Source organism: Arachis duranensis, chromosome 2 (assembly GCF_000817695.3).
Source record: "Arachis duranensis cultivar V14167 chromosome 2, aradu.V14167.gnm2.J7QH, whole genome shotgun sequence".
NCBI lineage: Eukaryota > Viridiplantae > Streptophyta > Magnoliopsida > Fabales > Fabaceae > Arachis > Arachis duranensis.
Window position 1 is genome coordinate 86,227,082 of NC_029773.3, and position 10,099 is coordinate 86,237,180.

The 10,099-nt window shown below is 28.7% G+C and overlaps 3 non-coding genes across 3 annotated transcripts; all 3 read left to right on the forward strand.

Annotated features, from left to right (window-relative positions):
- The first annotated feature begins 1,989 nt into the window (after positions 1-1,989).
- LOC127745077 (U5 spliceosomal RNA) lies at positions 1,990-2,109 on the forward strand. Its single transcript, XR_008006267.1, has one exon. It is a non-coding gene; the product is annotated as a U5 spliceosomal RNA (small nuclear RNA).
- A 6,248-nt stretch (positions 2,110-8,357) lies between these two features.
- LOC127745155 (U5 spliceosomal RNA) lies at positions 8,358-8,478 on the forward strand. The gene has a single exon (XR_008006351.1). It is a non-coding gene; the product is annotated as a U5 spliceosomal RNA (small nuclear RNA).
- Positions 8,479-9,854: 1,376 nt separating this feature from the next.
- LOC127745099 (U5 spliceosomal RNA) lies at positions 9,855-9,970 on the forward strand. The gene has a single exon (XR_008006294.1). It is a non-coding gene; the product is annotated as a U5 spliceosomal RNA (small nuclear RNA).
- Positions 9,971-10,099: the final 129 nt, after the last annotated feature.

Consider the following 10,099-nt stretch of genomic DNA (forward strand, 5'->3'; position numbering starts at 1 on the left):
TTTTAATTGTAATTAAAAAATATCATATTGTATATTGTATATTTTGATTGTTAAATTTGTAATTAATCTTTGATAATAATATATAAGAGAGATAGAGTAGAGGAAAGAATGAGAAATAGAGAAAAGGAGAGAGAATTCTTTAATTTTGGAGAAAAATATTTTATTTCAATTGCAATAAGAAAGTGATATGTTGCACATTTTGGTTGTAAAATTAATAAAAGATAATATATAGATATAATATAGATATATTTCAATTTCAATCTTAATTTTAATTTAATTTTAATTGCAATTTGAGAATATTATGTTATATATTTTGATTGTCAATTTGACATATTTTAGTTATAAAATTAGAAATATAATATAGATAATAATAGATAATAAATGCAATAGTGAAAATCAAGAAATGTTGGATAATGGTTAAGAATTGGCGCTAAAAAAACAGTTAGTAGCTAATAACTGATCCGTTAGCAATGCTAGCTATTACTTATGTGTAATACTATATAAGTCGGATTTTTCATATTTTTTAAAATCAACAAGAAAGACTTGGTTAAAGGCTCTTTCTTCCTCTTCTCTTTGATCTCACTCGGCTTTTTGTTCAATTTTCTCTTCTTGATTCTGTCCAGAACTTACCTCTTCTAGAGACATGGATGAGATTGATCTAGCGGAGGAGAATCACAACAAAGAATTTATTGTCTCAAATGTAAATGTATTTTGATTATAATTTATTATATCTATGAACCAAGCATGTTTAGATAATGAAAAATATTAGAGGTTTAATGCTTTTTATAAATATTAATTAATATTTTAGTTAATATTTTATTTTTATACTATTATTAGAATTTAAAGTAAAAATTAATATTTCGTGTTTAAAATATTAGTCAAAAGTATTGATGAAGAATAAATTTTGTTAGTCATATAACATTATTTTTAATTATAAACATAAATACGTGATCATTTTATATTCAAAATAATATATATATAAGTGACTGGCTATGTATAGTGGGTAATTGTTTGTAACTTAGTATTTATATGATATATATGACTGAAAAACAAAATAATTTTTTTGCTAATAAATCATGCGTTTATGCTATTTCTTAAGGTTATTTTTCGCAAGAATTTTTAAATTTTTGTAAATAAATATATTATAAATATATTAAAATTTTCAATTATTTATCTTTCACATGCATTTTTTTTATTGAACACCTTAACTAGTATTTTTAGAATAAAATAGTCATTAAGTTTCAAATTAAAACATTTGATTAAATTTGAAATTATATTAAAATAAAGTATTATAATTATTACTATTTCATTGTGGGTCATGATTCATGAATGGTGATAGACGTTGGTTCCAGAGGAAATTCAATATAATGAGTGTAATAATGTAAAGTTTTCCATTGCTACAAATTCCCAATTAAATGTACTAAAGTAGATGTTTTCTTCATTTGTTGTATGATGATTCAAGGGTTGCTGATGCCAATAACAAAAGTGATGCTGGTGTTGATGATGAGATTACTGATGACGAGGATGTTGAGGTTGGAGAGGCTATTGAACCTTTCCATCGTAGCGATGTTTTTATCATATTTATTCTTGTGCTGGTTACTATTCTTTCACTTTATTTTGAAAATAAGATTGAAGACGGATCATAATTCACGTACAATTGCAGCCTATTGATACACAGCATGTTAAATTTCAAGGCAAAAAAATTTTCAGATGATTGGCCAGTTCTCTAAATTTTGAACGTAATGTTTTAGTTTCAAAACGATGCACAATGTTGATGTTATGAGAGAAGTATTGAAGTTCTACTTCTAATTATTGTAGAAAGCCAGAGTGAGACATTTTATGTCACAAGAATACAGTTCAAGATAACGTGTACAACTATGAACAAGTGAATATTTTTGTCATTTGAAGTCGTACATCGGAGACATTACCTATGTTTTGGACATGACAACCAATATAAAATCTACTAAATAAATCCATCCTAGAGTACGCAGCCACGCATTGTGCACAGAGCGAACTATTCTTTCGCCTTTTACTAAAGAATACCGTGTGCACGTTGCATAGAGTGGCATACGCCAATTTTTGGAGGGTCTTTTCCTTTATTAGGAAATTGATCCACAATTAAGTTTAATTCTTATTATTTTTGCTATTACTTTATTAGTAAGTTTTTACGAGGTAAATGCTATATAATATATTTAGTAAGTTATTCAAATAAAATGGTTACAAATATCAAATAACATAGTTACAAATATATGCTATATGAGTACATTATAAAATATAATTTAAATTACAAAATTTTTAAAATAAAAAAATAATATAAATATGCTATATGAATATACTATATTGTCAACTTAAATTCAATTTTTAGATAAACAAAATTTAAATTATAAAACTTTTAAAATTTCAAAAGTCAATACCAAACTTGTTAAAAAAAATAAATTATAAAACTTACTATATGAGTACATATAGAAATTATTCATTTAAATTTGAAAAATGATAGTACTATTTTTATTTTTATTTAAAATTTTAAAAGTTTGTAAATTAAATTATATCTTTCTAATAATTTAAAAATTTTAAATTGATTAAATTAAAATAAATTAACTTAAAAAAAATCAACATGATCCAAATTTATTAAAATCATATTACAAACATCTTTTATTTNTATAGTATGATTTTAAACGATTTGAATCATGTCAATTTATTTTAATTTAATCAATTTAAAATTTTTAAATTATTAAAAAGATATAATTTAATTTACAAACTGTGAAAATCATGAAAAAGTGAAAGAGTGGAAAGCAATTGAAAGAAAGAGAGAGAGCAGAGATTAATTTCTGAGATGAGTAATATTAATCTAAAATTGTTGCAGAGCAATCCTTTATTTACATTAAAAATTCTATATTTACAGTGATAGCATGCCCTATGTAACTTTACTAGTGTCTATATTCTCTACACCGTACCCGTCAAACTAAGGGTGGGATTTGGTTGCACCCTTAGTTTGTCCATGAACACAATAAATGAGGGAGCTGGTAATAGTTTCGTCAAAATATTCAATTATGTGATCTTTCAGATTCTGTCTTTTGATTGTGAAGAGTGTTTGTTGCTGTTATGTAACAAAATTTGTTTCTTCAAGTTTATCCAAGATAGGAGCAAAAATTTTTTTTTGATTTGCTGAATTCATAGGTAAAGCCATGGATCAAACCAATGCTTTGGATACCATGTGAAAATCATGAAAAAGTGATAGAGTTGAAAATAATTGAAAGAAAGAGAGAGAGCAAAGATTAATTTCTGAGATGAGTAATATTGATCTAAAATTGTTGTAGAGCAATCCTTTGTTTACACTAAAGATTCTATATTTATAGTGATAGTATGCCCTATGTAACTTCACTAATATCTATATTCTCTACACAAACTTTTAAAATTTTAAATAAAAATAAAAACAGTATTATCATTTTTTAAATTTAAATAAATAATTTTCATATGTACTTATATAACAAGTTTTATAATTTATTTTTTTAATCTAAAAATTGAATTTAAATAGACTATTTATTTTTTTAAAAGTTTTATGATTTAAATTTTTATTTATCTAAAAACTGCATTTAAGTGAATAATACTTATAGCATATTTGGTATTACTTTTAAAATTTTAGAAGTTTTATAATTTAAATTATATTTATTTATATTTTAGTGCGAATTGAATCAAAATTTTGATGAATCAATCCACATTGACCCCTAGATGAGTATAAGTATGAAGAGATTATACCATTTGAGTTATAGATGAAAAAATTGTTGCAAAATTATTGTAACTAAGATCCAAACTCTCTAACTGTGAAGCTAATCCATGAATAGATGGAAGCTCACCACTGAAAAAATTATGGCTAAGGTCAACGTTGGTAGCACAACCAATTTTGAAAGTAATGCTTCCATTTAACATGTTGTGGTTTAAATCTATTGTTGCATTAAGAGCACAATAAGGGAAAAGAGTCTGTACAGGACCTTTCAAGTGGTTGTGAGAGAGGTCTATGTATGAGAGGCTTGTGCCTTTGGCAATACTTGATGGTAGTGAACCACTCAATTTATTTGATGAGAGGTCCAAAGAAGACATTTTGTCCAATTGAAAAAGTTGTGGTGGTATTGAACCATTTATTAGGTTGTTTTCTACGTGCAATATTTGCAAAGATAAACATCCTATTTCAGAAGGAATTGGACCTGTGAGTAAATTATTTGAGAGAGTTAATATTTTCAAATGCATTAGATGGCACAATTTTGTTGATATAAGACCTCTAATTCTATTTGAATCAAGAAAGAGTTGGGTCAAATTCTCTAATTGACTCAAAGTAGAAGGAATTATATTAGAAAGTGAATTTTTAGATAGAGATAATCTCTCTAGGCGACTTAAATTTCTTATCTGTTCTAGTATGGAACCTCTAATTTTGTTTGAATTGAGGTTGAGATTGATCAAATAATGCTCCAATTTAAGAAAAAGAAAGGATTGAACCAATGAGTGAATCTTTTGAGAGACAATGTTGTTAAACAACTTAAGTTTCCAAGTTCTAATGGTATGGAACCATGAAGTTGGTTTGAATCAAGAATTAATTGGGTCAAATTCTTCAATTGTCCAAAACTAGAAGGAATTTAAACCAGTGAGTAAATTATTAAAAAGAGACAATGTTTTTAAATGACTTAAATTTCTTATCTCCATAGGCATAGAACCTTCAATTTGATTTGTATTAAGAGAGAGTTCAGTCAACTTCTTCATCAATCCAAAAGTAAAAGAGATTCGACTAGTTAATAAATTATCAAAAAAAAAAAATTTTTTTTAGATGACTCAAATTACCTATTTCTATTGGTCAGCACCTTTAATTTAGTTTGAATTAAGAGAAGATTGGATCAAATTTTTTAATTGGCCAAAACTAAAAGGGATAAAACCCCATAGTGAATTGCAAGAGAGGTCAAGCATCTCAAGTTGACCGAGATTTGAGAGTGTTTTAGGCAGCTTACCTTGGAGTTCATTGGTGGAAAGACCAAGATTGACAAGCTTAGTAAGAGTGCCTATTTCTCTTGGGATGCTTCCTCTTAGTCCTAAGCCAATAAGTTGTAGAGTAGCTAAGTTAGAGAAGGCTGTGATGTTCAAATTCTTTAACATCAATTTTGATGTAGGAATGGTCAACTCAAATGCAAGACTAATACCAAAGACACTTCCTTTTGTATCACACTCTATGCCTTTCCATTCACAATGGTTTGAACCACTTTTGTAATAAGGCCCCCACCAACCACTTTGGATTAATGCCTCTCTCTCCTTTTGTGTTGATGAGGATGTATTTGTTGATGTTGCCATCAAGGAATTGAAACTTGTAGCTTTAACAAGTGGAAGGAATGAGACATTACATGTGGCAAGGTAGACAAGTGTCATCATAAGTTAATACAAAGTAGAGTTTGCCATGTTGTGAACTTTCGGTTCTAATGGTTTGATCACATAGTATAAAAGGATCTTCATATATATACTAATTAAGTTATAACTTATAAAACGGGTCTGCCATTGACTTGGTTCAACATGCACTTGATTTTAGGTTTCACTGTGGCACAATCAAATTGAGAATATACCTAAACATAATTAATAAGTGTGTGTTTGGATTACAGTTTGCAAACGGGAGTTTGCGTAAAATTGATTTTGCAAACTTGATTTTGGTCAAAAATAGGTTTGTGTTAAAGTGATTTATGTTTGGTAATTTTTGTATCAAAATGGATTATAGTAAAATAAATGTTGTTTGGCTTATACTATTCAAAATCACTTTTAGATAAAAAATTACTAAAATGGACATCAATTTAGATTTTTTTTTATATTATCCTATTGTTTTAATTTAGATATTTAAATAGATTTTATTAGTTAATTTTATAATAAAATTAATATTTACTTACTAAAATAAAAATAACATATAAAAATAGACAAAATATTTTTTTAAATAAAAATAAAAATTATATATTTTAGATATATATATATTGTTACGGTGGGTAACCGGAGATTAATACGACGGATGGCGTTTGGCGGCCCAAGTGTATGATGGAGGAGAACTCCGGAAAGGTCCGCAACTCGGGAGACTCCGTCCGACTTGTGCTCGCGCGTGAATGGGGGGTGGTACCTGCAAAGACACTCCGATGCCTAAGTTAGCAAGAGTGTGAGCAGGTCTAGAGAGTATAGAATTAATAAATCATATTATAAAAAGATAATAACAAACATAATACATAAAAATCACGATTATAAAAGTGTATAATGTCAAACAAATAGTTAAAAAAATAAAAATAATAAATAATAGAAAATTAGAGCTCATATAAATAGAAATAACAAGAATTTTATAAATAATACAATAACATATACAAAGGATAAAGTTGGTAAAAAGTAAATAAAAGGTTAGTATCTATGGCTAAAAGCCCGTTAAGAAAACACAGAAGCTAAAAATAGTTGCTTCTTGTAAACGCTGGTTTTGGCAGCAGAATCACTTCTGCGTTCATGAGAAAAAAATTTGCCAAACCAAAAGTTGAAACTTTCAAGAAATTTAAACGTGCTTCTTCCCTTCCAACGGGTTTCCAAACACACTCTAAGTTAGGCTACTAATTTTTCTATTTATGCAAGTTTTCCATGTCAAAGTCAAAGTTAGGGCAGTTTCCTTGTCGATTTCACTACACTTTTTCTTAACATGTTATAAGGAAAATAAGGTATGAAAAAAAAATCTTATTCTATTAGTGGAGTTAGCTAGATGAAAATAATGATATCATTACATTCTATTATGTACATGTTTACAGTAAAATTATTTATATATAACTCTTACTTGACCATCTCATTTAAGTTTTTCTAGTTTTTTTTCCTCTGCTAATAACTAATCTATCTTTCATTAGTTTACCATCCTAACTAGATTTTTTACCGATTTTCTTCTTATATGTTTAAACTATTTAAGGTGACATTTCACTAATTTTTCAACAATAAGCATTATTCTAGTCTCCCGTGTAGGGGTGCACATGGCCGGGTGAAGCCGGGTTTGATGTGACCCAGACCCGGCCCGAAATATGCACGGGTCTATTTATTAGACCCGAACCCGGTCCTAGACCCGATGAAACCAATACACTTTCGGGCCACAATTATACCGGGTGAAAATCGGGCCGTTAACATTAGATTATGTTGATACCTTCTTGTAAACTAGCATGTAAAAATATCCAAATTTCCAAGACTCCAATCATTAGTTAACATGGTAAAATTTACTTAAAAAAATATAACAAGAACCAACCATTCTTCAAAATTAAAGCATAACCACAATCAATATTAATATTGTCTAATAATACCAAATATTTAAATCAATACAAATAACACAATCTTATGTATTAGTCTAAAATCTTATGCATTCTAAACATAAAACATTAACTTAATAGTCTTGTAATAACTAATAACACAAAATATTAAGGTTTACAATACTTAAATTCCACGTAAGAATAGTCATGATCCATCACTAATAACACAAAATATTAATTATGTATGATGACCGGGCCACCGGGCCGACTTCGGGTGACCCGAGCTATGGCCCGGACCCGACCCGAAATAATGACCGGGTCTATTTTTGAGACCCGTACCCGACCCTAAACCCGATGAAATCACTCCAAATTAGTTCCTAAAGTGTTCGGGACCGGACCAAACTTTCGGGCCGGACCAGGTCTGTGCACCCCTACTCCCGTGTTCTCTTTCATTATTCGTTACACTTATATGATTGTCCATCTATCAAAATATCCTCATTTTGGTCACACTGTTTCATACAATAAAATTGATTTGATAGTACTGTGATAAAATTTATCTAAAATGTTTTGTCATAGATAAAACTTGAAGCACTAGCCATTTTGACAAACCTGGTAGCAAGAATAAGGAACTACATTTGAATTATCAAAATTGCACCCCCCTAGAAGAAAATAATCTTACACAGTATCTTCCATACTTTTTAATAAGGATGTAAGAAATAAAGAAAAAGGAAATGCATCATATTGACCTCATTCATAATAGATTGTCTTTCAAATACTAATGGTTGAATATTTTGTTAACTTGTGGCAGCAGGCACAATTTTTCATTGACAGCTTTTTTAACTGAATTTTGAAACACACATTATACCTTTCTAAGAACATGGAATTATAGGCATGGGAAATGCAATGCAATAAGGCAACTATTGCATGCCACACGAAACATATTAGAATGAGTTTTGACACTTTGCAGCAACAACCAATGTATGTGTTTGTCTTTTAAACAGGTCCTACATCGATGAAGCTACTTATGCTTCTCACACGATGGTTATTAGAAATAGCGGTAATGGGCAACAGTTCCAAAGCACGCAGCCACGCATTATGTACAAAGCGAACTATTTTTTTGCCTTTTACTAAAGAATACCGTGTACATGTTGCATTAAGGCTGAGTTGGGTAAAGTTTTTTCAGGAGGTGGGTGTTTGTGCTTTTTAAGAGTTTGGTAAAGTTTTTTCAGGAGGTGGGTGTTTGTGCTTTTAAAAAGCACAAGCACGTCATTTTGCGTTGAGGTTTTTAAGAGTTAGGGGTGCTTTTGAAAGCACTTAGGAGGGAGCTTTTCAAAGCTGGCTTGTACTTTTTAAAATTTAAAAGTCTAATATAACTTTATATGTTAACTAATTTTTAAATTTAATGTTTGCATTTATGTCTATTATAGTATTTTTAAATTTTAAAAACTATTTTACCAAACACAATTGATGTTACTTATGTTTATTAAAAGTTGTTTTTGATTTGATTTACTAAACATAAATGCTACAACTTTTAAAAAGCCATCTTTTAAAAGTTAACTTTTATAAGCTACTTTTAAAAAGTAAAAGCTTTACCAAACTAAGCCTAAGTGGCATACGCCAATTTTTGAAGGGTTTTCTCCTAATTTAGGAGTTGCCCACAATTGTAGTTATAAAATTTATTTTGTGAATTATATTGGTAAATTTCAAATAGAGGAATGTTAAAAAGTTAATTAATTTTAAATAGAGGAAGGTTAGTAGGTTAAAAAATTTAGTTAATTATTGGTGTGAAAAAATATGCATGGGAAAAAGTTATGTGGTTGAATTTAGGAAAAGAAATTAGACTTAAAAAAAGCAACATTCCTATATTCTGGAACATTTTGGAATACATTATACAAGTAGTTTTTAATGCTATTATAATTTTTTACGGTTTTTCTACTATGGAATGGAAGAAGAATCTCTTGATAGAATTGAATAATTGATAGTAATGGATTATGGTTCTGAAATTATTGAATGTCAAACTTAGAATATTTTTAAAATTTTCGTTATGATGAGTATAAAGGATCATCAACGAGCCTTACAAATGAAATAGACTACTGTACATGCTTACACAACAACCGAATGAGTTATACAACATATCACTATAACCAAATACCAACTATGTCACAATTAGAGAACCAATTATAGAAGCTTTTACAAATTAAAGTTTATTGTAAAGCCTACATCTCTACATAACAAGTGACTGTTATTACCATATGACCATAAGTATATCGTCACAAATAAATAACCGGAATCATTATTGGAAAACAGCATGTTATAAGTTTGAAGGACGACTGTTTTTCATATGACTATATCATTGCTTCGAATCTTTGAATTCATTGCATCTGATTATTTGAGTTGAGAGAATTCAATTCGTTTTTCTGGTTATAGATGGTAATAGAAATTATTGTACATGTCAATGTGTCATAAGAAACTGACTCCAACTTGTTTTAACACGATAAGTCTCACACCGAGGAAACTACCTATAGGCCTGAAGTGAGAGTTACTACATAAGCTAGTGCTAGTTATAATCAAAATTTACGCAGCCACGCATTGTGCACAGAGCGAACTATTCTTTCGCCTTTTACTAAAGAATACCGTGTGTACGTTGCATTTAGTGGCATACGCCAATTTTTGAAAGAGCTCTCTCTTTAGAGTGGCTCTACAACAAAGTTCAAAATTTAATGGTTATTTTTTTACCTCCTAATAATATTTTAATATTATAAAATTCAGAATATACCTTGAGTTAAATTATAAAATTAAGAATATATGATTTTAATTGATTTTTG